The 12,021-nt window shown below is 54.0% G+C and overlaps 1 protein-coding gene across 3 annotated transcripts in view; it reads right to left on the bottom strand.

Annotated features, from left to right (window-relative positions):
- The window catches only part of LOC144732943 (CYFIP-related Rac1 interactor A-like), a 60,723-nt gene extending 51,558 nt beyond the window's left edge, over window positions 1–9,165 (bottom strand). For all 3 annotated transcript variants that reach the window (XM_078614657.1, XM_078614635.1, XM_078614620.1), the window contains exon 1: window positions 8,796–9,165. The gene's annotated coding sequence lies outside the window, so the exon portion shown is untranslated. The remainder of the gene's footprint in view (window positions 1–8,795) is intronic.
- Window positions 9,166–12,021: the final 2,856 nt, after the last annotated feature.

A 12,021-nucleotide genomic window follows, 5' to 3' on the forward strand; every position in this document is an offset into this window, starting at 1 on the left:
ACAAGTGGGGAAAGCTGCCCTGCCGCCACGCTGCTGCTGCTGCTGCAGTCAGAGTGTACACAGGCCGGAGGGGGGGGGCCCGTGAGTGTGCACAGCTGCACAGGGCAGACGCGGCGCGACGGAGCCGCTGCCGTCGCCGCCTTCGACGCAGCAGCGATGGCCTCCGATTCACGGCAGCAGTGGAGCGGCGTACAGCAAAGGAGCCCGCGGAGGGCACGCGCTGACATTGTGTGAAACGGCGGTGGCTGCATTACGCGGGGCTGTGCAGTGCTCCGATCTTGTTGGAACCGCTTGGCATGAATTGGAATCGCACACTTGTCTCCCGCTTCACAGTTAATTCCTGCGAATGCGGATTATTTGTCTCTGGCATTTTCTCACTCGGATAATAAGAGGGACTTCTTACTGTTCGTAAATGGCCAGCAATTTATAACCTGCCAGCAATTTTAGAAGAAGTGGGTTGTCAAATCTAGGCCACGGCACAGAGTCCACGGGGGTTGCGTTGCGCTTGCCGAGCACCTGCACATGCACAGTTTGGTCTGTGATAGCAGGAGCTAATTACCAATGTGTATCCTTGCTTGAACGCGTGATTTTGAAATGTGGCATTGGGGCAAGACACCGTCACACAATCGGCTACTCCTGTAAACAGTGCAATAGCATCTGTAACATCCACATCGCAACATGGAGCAAACGTTGGTAGTTGCCTGCCAAAATTATCAGGAAGCTGCTGGAGTCACCACGCACTCGATACAAACGTGGCCCAGTGGCGAGCATGCTTACTTAACAGCATTGTCGTGAGCAACCCCAAAATACCCAACGTACACAATACAATACACCGACTGTGCATCTAGTTGCTATCTCACTGTACTCGACAGGATTCAACGTTCGGCAGTCGCGTTAATTGATGGTCCAGCACTCACCGAGTCACTCGAGTGACTTGCTCACTGGCAGTCAGTCGAATCCTTCTCACTCTTCTATTGCTGTTACCATGGTTACCGTTCCCATGACATTCACGAATTAAATGCCTCCTCCCAATGTTGAGGACTCGGACTCATTGTTGTACTGCTCTTCATTGCTTAACATCTGTTTCCCACCTTAACCGACCGGCACTCACCAACGTGGCGATGTATGGTCAAACAACTCCAATGACCCACACAGCGTGGTGTGCGGAGGCCCTCATCCAGCAGTAGATTAGCAAAAGGGCTGTGCATGTGTGCGCACACACACATCCAGGACTAGTCGTCTGTCCATACGGTGCCTACTGCGGATGTCCCACAGAACAGTGATACTTTGAATGACCTGGTAGCAAGATGGGTTGACTTGTACCATGACCAGGATTTGAACTTGTGACCTTAAGCTTATGAGTAACGTGCAATAACCACAGCACCACGAGGCCGGATGCTTACACTCATACACAGAAATAAATCACGGCCACCTTTGCTCGCCTAGAACGCTCAATATGTAAAGATAACATAGGTTCACTTTGCGAGCAAGACGCGGAGGAATTCCATAAACTCTGAAAAGCGGGAGTATTTTTAGAATTACAGTAACGTAGATACAGCATTACAACAAAAACCTCTAAACAATGAGGCCATTGTTTTCAAGCCGAATTTTTGTGTATTCGCATTGCACTATTATATAATTACAGTACGTCGTAGATCCGACCTTCACATCCGTCATGACCAATTAACCGCCCACATCTATTCCAGTATCTGTGCACGTTTCAGCCGTCATTTATGTAAAGATGTCCACAAATCCATCCTATTTCACACACAGCCATGTATCCGTAATCCCACTCACACGTTCTGCCCGACTCTAAAGCACAGCCACGCACTTCCCATATTTAAGGCAGTGGTCGCTTTATTAGTGCCCGGCAGCCTGTTTGTGCACAACAGCGTAACCGTCATGTTTTAAAAGTGTTCCCATATCCGGGCCTTGTCACGCATGCACCTGAGTTTCTGAGCACCGTGGGATGGTCTCGCTGTCATCAGCCACAGGGCAAGTGCCGCAGCGTCATGCCGCAGCGCGATGTCTCACCGCTCAAAAAAAGCTTTCGACCGCCGCCAGCCGCCCGGCCTTCAAGGCTGCGATGTGCGTGCGTTATCTCCGTGCCCCACACATCCCCGTTGGGAACTGGCCAAAACGCGCAAAATATAAGACGCCACTCATTCTGTGAAAAATGAGGAAGAGCCTGCCGCAGGATGAGTGTGTCAGCTGCAACCAAAAAAACGTGGATAAATGGCAATCTCCCTTATTAATGAATGTCTCAGAGTGTAAACTACATGTTTCATTTTGGCCATGTTCTGCCGAGGGAAGCAATGCATATTTCATGCCTGCTGAATTTTAGTTGGTGAGCGACCCTCCCTGTAATAATCTCCTCCATGTGGTCTGCTTTCCTATAATCCTAAAAGGGGACGGGAGTTGATCAGCAGCATCTTTAAGATCATGTCGAGGTTCGTGAGCAAGACAGTGAACAGCTTCAGGGGTATCCTCATGGTGACCGTCTGGAACGCTGCCAACGAATGGTTGAAGTTGGCAGTGGCGTTACTGTTTGGTCTGTGATTTGAGATATAGATTCACGCAGAGGTTAATAGCCTTCCACAAAGACCCAAATACTCATGCAGACACCCAAAGACTCACATACACACTCGTAGACTCAAAAAGAGGCTCAAAGACTCATATCAACACTATTTTGTAGAGCGTGGAGATGAGCAAAGTTTTCTATGTTAGTTTGGAGGTTGGTGAGCGAGCCAGTGGATGGCTTCAGAGGTAGCCTCGTGAATAGCTGAAACGCTGCCAGCGAATGACTGATGTGGGCAGAAGTGGGCAGTGGCATTGCTCTGTGGTTCATGGTTTGAGACTGGTGGACACTGTCACAGTGTGGGCAATTATTCTCAATTAGTGTAGAGCATAGCCACTACTGTCATGTGCCATCAGTGCACACTCGACAGGTAGACACTATAATGTGGCAGGCATCATTTGTTAAGTGCTAGACAGAGGACAGGTAGACACGTGGAGACCAGACACAGACGCACGAGGACAGTATGAACTGGACCAGCGTGCACTCGACTGGCAGTCACTGGGCAGTGGCGTAGCACGGCCGGCATGAGGCCTCGTGCAAGGAATGACATTGCCTCCCCACCGCCACCCCCCGTGTCCAATTTCGTTCTTCGTCTGGGACCCTTTGGCCTGTGGGCCCCAGTGCAGTTGCCCCGCCTGCACACTCAAAGGCTGCGCCATTGGGCACCAGACACAGACACTTTACTGGGGAACACCGAGCAAGGGATAGGCCACACACTCAGTAGGTAGATTCTCAGACACATCAGGGGTGGCACACTGCACTTACGAACCCAACAACGTGGATTTAAATACTGGCCATGGCTAACATCAGAGGTGAGTCATATATGAACCAATACTTGGCTTCCCCTAGGTTGGCTCAGCCTTAAATGAGCAGCTGGTGCAACGAGTAAACAAATTGCACTGTGGAGGCAAAGGTGGGTGAGCTTGCGTTGGCCAGCATCACAAACAGGTATAAATGCTCATTAAATATGCAGATGCTAACCAGGTGAACGCGAGGCAGGGAGGTGCTGAACAGGTAAGCACTGAACAGGTAAGCAGGTTAATCATTTACCTTTGCAAACACTTCCCCCCCACGTGTCTAAATAGTCTGCAAGGTTTCCAATCACCACTGCTGTAGCAAACACTGCAATGCCATGCAAAGGTCATTCCCCATAAAAACACAAGAAACTTGCAAATGTGCAAATGTGCAGATGTATACTTGCCTTTACTGATAACGGCATGTTCATGTACAAGTCACGATTAAATGAGTCCAATGCCAATTCACACACCGAGAATTCGCCTTGCTTCCATATACCACATAGAGCAGGTAAAGCTAATAAATGTAAGATGAGTAGACAAGTGAGATACAGGAAAATGCACGCGTAGATTAGAGAACGTACGCAGATTAATAACATTCAGACGGTTATAGGAGAGGGGGAGGGAGTGGTGCGTGGGGGGGAGTGGTGCGTTGGGGGGGAGTGGTGCGTGGGGGGGGAGTGGTGCGTGGGGGGGGGAGTGGTGCGTGGGGGGGGAGTGGTGCGTGGGGGGGGAGTGGTGCGTGGGGGGGGAGTGGTGCGTGAGGGTGGAGTGGTGCGTGGGGGGGGGAGTGGTGCGTGGGGGGGGGAGTGGTGCGTGGGGGGAGTGGTGCGTGGGGGGGGAGTGGAGGTGCGTGGGGGGGGAGTGGTGCGTGGGGGGGGGGAGTGGTGCGTGGGGGGGGAGTGGTGCGTGGGGGGGAGTGGTGCGTGGGCGGGAGTGGTGCGTGGGGGGGGGAGTGGTGCGTGGGGGGGGGGGGTGCGTGGGGAGGGAGTGGTGCGTGGGGGGGGAGTGGTGCGTGGGGGGGAGTGGTGCGTGGGGGGGGAGTGGTGCGTGGGGAGGGAGTGGTGCGTGGGGGGGGGAGTGGTGCGTGGGGGGGAGTGGTGCGTGGGGGGGGGGAGTGGTGCGTGGGGGGAGTGGTGCGTGGGGGGGGAGTGGTGCGTGGGGGGGGAGTGGTGGTGCGTGGGGGGGGGGGAGTGGTGCGTGGGGGGGGAGTGGTGCGTGGGGGGGAGTGGTGCGTGGGCGGGAGTGGTGCGTGGGGGGGGGGGGAGTGGTGCGTGGGGGGGGGGGTGCGTGGGGAGGGAGTGGTGCGTGGGGGGAGTGGTGCGTGGGGGGGAGTGGTGCGTGGGGGGGAGTGGTGCGTGGGGGGAAGTGGTGCGTGGGGGGGAGTGGTGCGTGGGGGGGGGGGGAGTGATGCGTGGGGGGAGGGGAGTGGTGCGTGGGGAGGGAGTGGTGCGTGGGGGGGAGTGGTGCGTGGGGGGGAGTGGTGCATGGGGGGGAGTGGTGCGTGGTGGGGAGTGGTGCGTGGGAGGGAGTGGTGCGTAGGGGGGAGTGGTGCGTGGGGGGGGGAGTGGTGCGTGGGGGGGAGTGGTGCGTGGGGGGGAGTGGTGCGTGGGGGGGGAGTGGTGCGTGGGGGGGGAGAGTGGTGCGTGGGGGGGAGAGTGGTGCGTGGGGGGGAGAGTGGTGCGTGGGGGGGGGGGGTGGTGCGTGGGGAGGGAGGGAGTGGTGCGTGGGGGGGGAGTGGTGCGTGGTGGGGAGTGGTGCGTGGGGGGGAGTGGTGCGTGGGGGGGGAAGTGGTGCATGGGGGGGGGGAGTGGTGCGTGGGGAGGGAGTGGTGCGTGGGGGGGAGTGGTGCGTGGGGGGGAGTGGTGCGTGGTGGGGAGTGGTGCGTGGGGGGGAGTGGTGCATGTAGGGGAGTGGTGCGTGGGGGGGGGGGTGCGTGGGGAGGGAGTGGTGCGTGGGGGGGAGTGGTGCGTGGTGGGGAGTGGTGCGTGGGGGGGAGTGGTGCGTGGGGGGGAGTGGTGCGTGTAGGGGAGTGGTGCGTGGGGGGGGGGGGTGCGTGGGGAGGGAGTGGTGCGTGGGGGGGAGTGGTGCGTGGGGGGGAGTGGTGCGTGGGGGGGAATGGTGCGTGGGGGGGGGGGTGCGTGGGGAGGGAGTGGTGCGTGGGGGGGAGTGGTGCGTGGGGGGGAGTGGTGCGTTGGGGGGAGTGGTGCGTGGGGGGGAGTGGTGCGTGGTGGGGAGTGGTGCGTGGGGGGGGAGAGGTGCGTGGGGGGGGGTGGTGCGTGGAGGGGGACACGTCGCTGGCAGGCGCGATGGCTCAGCGTCAGCAATGCTGGAATAACGGAGTGGCAGCCGAGGGAGGGACGTCGACCACGGAGACGGAACGATTAAGTCAACTCGTGCGCCGGTGCTAGCCAGGTGGATTATTACATCGCAGGAACATGACATGGCAATGGCTTTGGCCTTCATCCAGCAGTAGATTAATCATGGCTGATGAAATTGATGATGATGACAGGTGTTGCCTAGGTGTTGCATGTGCAATATGCTAAACATGTACGGTCCTCTTATCGAGTGCGATTGATGTGCGTTGCTCAGCGCAGTGCACGCGGTGTCAGATGAACGACGGCTGTACCGCAGTGTGCATGAAAACATGTTCTAGCAGAGCTAAACATTCCCGTGAAATGTCACGGATTAAGTCCCCCATGAAGACCCCGTTTCCCACAGAGATTTAGACGCGACCAAGGATCCCCCTTCCAGCGTACAGAGGCTGTTGAGGCAAGTGCTGTTAGCGAGCACCTGTTAAGGTAGACACGGCGCATGTGGATGTGGTGTGCCGTGCATCACACCCTTCCGCCTTTGTCTCTCCAGTGCGATGTTTACATACTGCACCCAGGTACAGATTGAGGGCATAGTACGCCAACGACTGTTACTAGCGCTTCTCACATTGACTGGTGTACACAAATGCATACAGAAAGACCCCTGTAGAGCCCCAACAGACCGTTGGGGAAAGATCTTTTTGCGTGCACCGATGAACGCCGAAACGTCACACGAGGTGATGAGTGGCCGGAACTATGTTCGGCCGCCTTTGTCTCCCCAATTCTAATGTTTACACTCATTCACTCGTTTTAAGGCTGAGTCGACCAAGAGGAGACTACAGGAGCAGTTCAAACTTGAACTGTTACTGTGATTGGTCGCGAGCGGGAATCCAACTCGGGTAGCTGGGTTCATAGCGAAGTGCGCTTACGAATGCACTACCGCAAATACACACACACACAGGTATACATAAAGTACAGAACACACGAGATCTCATGTGAGGTGGCTAGGAATGTTTTAGTACATAACTGGATTATTGTGTTTATCTGTGCTACGCTACGCGTTATTGCTTTGCAGGCGTTGGGTTTCTCGCGGCTATACAGTTTCCTCCCATATGGAGCCAAACTCTCATTGGTGGAATTAGACAAACATCCCAATGCAACAGCAGCACCGTCCTGAAGAAAAAAATCCTTGAGACTCAGTAAGGCTTTCCTGGCTAAATAAAGGGCATTATAATTATTATTGCTCTTACATACATGAAGTAATATTATTACGCATAAACAGAGCTTATACATGGAGCTGCACCATGAATCCGGAGACATGAACATTTTGCATCTTCGTCAATTACACTGCCTTTTAAATAAAATATATATAATAGGCGAGGATTCGGGCAATTTGTTATGAATGTGCGCCGAATAAAGGGGCTGAAATGTCTCCTTTTATATATTTTCTTTTAAGGTCAGGGTGTTATTATTAATAGCGCTTGTGCACCACTGCTAACACAGCAGCAGTAGCAGCAGCAGCATCAAAACGTGTTTCATTCCAGACACATGAGTTACATTCCCGGCCATGGTTGAGGAGGAAGTGAAACGCAGGTCATTGTTTTTCATCAGCAATTTTTTCAAAAAAATCTACCCGGAATCAGGCCAGTTGACTAAAACGTCGATTCCTTCTCCTCTGCTAAAAAAACACCCAACATTTGACCAGCGCTGGATCGATAAGCCACGTCTTAGACACGATAAGCCACGTCTTAGACACGTGGTATACACACGCATAAGTGCAACTCCTTGTCAATCCACTGCTAGATGAGGGCCTCACCATGATGTGCGGATGCGCGGGGGTTATTTGACTATACTTCACCAGGCTGGTCAGTGTGGGTTTGTGGAGGCGGGGAGCATAATAGGCATGGGGCGCACACAGTAGTACAGTACAACAATTGATTTTGCTGCAAAGCCCTCTGCCGACCACAACCCCTTCCCAGCGGCCTATAGCGCCTGTCGTATGCTGCTGCACAGTGGTCGCCAATCCAAGCACGATCCAGGCGAAACGCCTGCTTGGCTTGCGGGAATCGAGGAACCTTCTCCCGAGAGGAGGCGCCTTGCGGGTGATTTCGTCCCAGGCGACCGCGTGGGTCACCCCGCCCCTCCACAGAGACGAGCGGCTGCTCTCGAGGGCTCCCTCTAGTGGAGGCCCCTTGCACCAGCAGTGGCGTGAACGAGCCATTGCAGGGCTGCACCTTCACCTTTTGCTCATGTTGGTATGAGCATGCGATTATATTAAATTTAAATGATGGCAAGCGTAAGGCATCAGAAAGGCTGCCAAGCTAACGTGCATAAGGAATACCGTCAGAGGTGCGGGTAGGCGGTCTGGTGATTACGCAACGTGTCAGTGTGAGCGTGTGCCGTACCACAACGCTGTGTGTAAGGCGTTGTCGGAAAGCATCAATAATTACAGCGATGATCGTTACGAGAGTGAGCCTAACCACACGGCGCCAAGGTGAATGGGTTGTCAACACACACAGGAATGCACACACATTGTGTTCACTCAACACACACACACCGTACATACACCCGTCATAAATGCATAAGCCTGAACACGTATACGCACACTCATCGATGCGTATACAATCAACACGAACGCGCATATTCATGAACACATACGTTCAACACACGCATGTACACATATACCACACACACGCGCACATTGAACACAATTTTCGCATTGCACCCAGCACACACACACACACGAACTTATTTGAATACACACACGCGCGGCAACAGCCTCCCTTTCCCCCCAGCTATGCAGCATCACCGCCATTCACAGAGCCTCTACTTTTAGCTATAGGCGGCACCACCACCACCAACCATCACCTGTCCATGCATAAGCCCTCCACCACGAAAATCATCGGCATCATCAGCCGCAGCAGCCGCTGCAGCATCACGGGCGTGTGAAGCCACAGCAGCCGCAGTGAGCGCTCGACGAGGGCTGCCGTGGTCATCACGTTTGGCGACGCGTGAAACACGCTCGCCTCGCTGCTCCCTCTAAAAAACAACCATCACCATCACCACCACCTCTACCACCACCACCATCGACGTGACTCCACACGCGCTCACCTCGCTCAGCCCGTGCTGCGCCGTCGTCCGTGCAGCTGCGTGCTGCTCGCTGCCGCTAGCGCAGAAGCAACGAGCGGCGCGCCGCGTCCCTCTCTCAGCGGCAGCAGCAGCAGCGAACCGACGTGACGACCTCTGTTCTACGTCGCGTCGTCTCTTGCACGTCCGACTACTGCCGCCACTGACACGGCGCGTCTAATCGCAACCCTCCTCCCTCGTACGCTCGGCGGCTACGCGTGTTGTGATGATGTGTGTCACTGGTGATATTCCTGCCTCGCTCCTCTGCGCTCCCGCGCCCTCTTCTCTTCTCTCGGCGGCTCCAATTGCACAGGAGCTTGCATCTCTCGGGGGCACATCGAGGCGGCGCGAGCTTCCTCCTCCTCCCTCCAGCGCCCCCTCCTCCTGCCTATCCCCCGCGCGTGCCATTGGCTCTCGCCGATCTGCGGTGCTGTGTGGATATGGGAGGGGTGGGTGGGATGTGTTGCTGCTGCTTCTACTGCTGCCTATGCCATCTGTGAAATCCAGAGCCACGATGCACCGCCCGTTAGTGTGTAACGGGCGGGACGAGCACGCGTGAGTTGTAATTCCTACTGCACGTCGGACATCGAGTGGTGGTGGTGTTGTTGTTTATCTGGATAATGCGCTCTAGGGGACTGGGAGACGGGTGGGAAGATGCACTCAGAGGGTGATACATGTTATGTAATATTCTATTTTTGTCATTAAACATTACACCTGGATAATCCCTTGAGATGGGAAATATCGTTTACAAGGGTATGAAGTGACATTGCCGCACACAAGGAATGACGCCTATATAAAGATACATAAACATCTATCATTTATACAGTGTACGGTTATAGAAAGAAACGTACGTAATAGTGCATTTACTATATTGTGAGTGTATGAACAAGGCTTAACGGTTGCCTTCATTTAAATTGGAGTCGTCTGGGGCCAAGCACCGGAAAATATTCCACACTTTGACTTACAAAATAAAACTTGTTGTCAAGGGGTAGATCAGATGGTTAACAAAAAAGAAACTGGCAGAATTGACGAAAAGGGGACCCAAAACCTGAACACAAAAACCAGCGCTAAAAAGCAGCGGGACACCGTGTCCCGTCTGGCGTCATCTCGCGACGTCGCCACTCCACTCCTCTCGTTCCACCGCAGGGGAACAGAGGACAGCGCTAATTAAAAAAAAATACATTTTAAACCATGGCATCAGCAAAGTCCGGTCCACGGAATATTATAAGGAAGGCAGATGGTCAAGCATCTTGATCTACCCAAGAGGAAGTCAGTTGCTAGCGGAAGCACAAAACAGTCGCCGGCCACGACCTGCCCAGACTTGGGTCAACAGCCATCGAGCGACTACGCAATGGAAAAGCTGCCGGGCTGGGTCCCATCTTGTCGGAGTTCCTGAAATGTGGCGTGAAGGGGGTTAGCATCACGTTGCTTCATTTGTTCACACTCATCTGGACCTCTGGCTCGAGTTCCCAGCTGACTGGAGAGATGGTTCGATTGCCTCTCTTTCTAAATGAGAAGGTTCGCCAGCTGATTGTAGCAGCTTCCGTCCTATCACCCTTCTCTCTGTCCCGGCAAAAAAGTATTTGCCAATGTGCTACTGGCTCGCTTGTCTCCATTTCTGCACCACATCTGGCACCCTTGACAATGAGGCTTCACAGTGCGTCACCCCACGGAGGATGCTGTCCATGTACTCTGCCCGCTCTCTGAACTACACCTGAGAGAGTCCATCCAACACCGCTCACGTGGACTTCACGGTGGTGGTCGACTCGGTGGCCTGGGCAGCACCTGGAAGGCTCTTTGAGGAAGTGGAGCGCTGGAGCCACCAACGCGCCTGACAGCTGCTGACCTGCACGGTGATTCATCCACCAAGGTGAGGCTCTAAGATGAGCCAGCAGGTCTGGAGTCTGCCAGGGGTGCGTGTGTCAGTGTCATCGTCATCCTGCCAGGCTGTGGGCTGGTTGATGGGTCGAGTTGAAGTCCACCGTGGACTGTCCGACTGCGACTGCACCCACGATGTCGCACTTCTCCCCTGCGACCCATTGGATCTCTAATCCTGCTATTGACCACACAGAAGGGGAGGCCTTCCAGATCCATCTCTCGACGGCCAAGACCGAGGTGCACCACATACCAACACAAAGGACAGACCGTGGCCATGTGGACAGATCCATTTGTCTCGGCAGTATGTTTTGCTCCTGCAGTCGATGTGATGCAGATATCCAGCAAATAATCGTCATGGCCTCCTCCAGCTCCACCCCTTGCATCAACATCTGGCGACAGGGCAGAGTCAGCCTCGAACCAAGCTTGGGATCGAAAGTGGCCTCACTTCGTCACAAATGTCGCTGGGCTCTCCGACGTCGACGACCTCAACTCGTCTTCAGTGAGAGGTTCCGGCTGGCATTGCCCTGCGGCGCAGTGTCGGCAATAGATCCCGGGTCGCCCATGCTCGAGCTGGTGCTCACCGATTGTACTCCATGCCCGTGGGAGCATTCCAAACGGCCCATTGATGGAATAACGACGATTAGGACAGCTCGTCATGTCACTCACGTCTATTGCGGAGTTGTATCGGGCTGTGTGGATGCAAGGAATGAATGGCATACGCGATACAGGCGCGTGTATGCTAACTTCACGGCGTTGGAACGTGTAAAAGCGGAAGACTGCAGCCGATTTAAACAGAGGGTAGGAGAGTGGAGACACCCTGCAGCTAGGCCTCGGCAAAGTAAGGTAAAAGTTAAAAGGTAAAAACAACGAAGCCTACCTTTACCCTAAAATTTACCTTACCAAAATACAATCACTCTACCCTACCTTTTACCCTTTAGCAGGGAAGGTAAAAAGCAACGAGCCTACCTTTACCCTACATTTTACCCTTACCCCATACAAATTACCCGATTACAGGGTAATTACTGGGGTACTATTACACATGAACAAGGTTTATAACAGGTAAGTGCTAGGTAGAGCGCTTTATTCATATAGAATACTCTCGATGATTCCAATTTTACACGCTTGTAACTCAATTTTAACCCACTTCCCAATGTGGTATTGACTGAAAACTTGGTATACTTATATCATACTGATGACAATACATTCTATCATAAAAATATATATTTTTAAACATTATTTTTTATATGTTATGTTTCGGCTTGGGTCTAATTGTCCACGCTCAACTGATGTTGGCTGTAATTGGCCACGGCCCCTTACGTTGTGGCAAGCTTCG

Source organism: Lampetra planeri, chromosome 2, assembly GCF_965212315.1.
Source record: "Lampetra planeri chromosome 2, kcLamPlan1.2.h2, whole genome shotgun sequence".
In the NCBI taxonomy this organism is placed as follows: domain Eukaryota; kingdom Metazoa; phylum Chordata; class Hyperoartia; order Petromyzontiformes; family Petromyzontidae; genus Lampetra; species Lampetra planeri.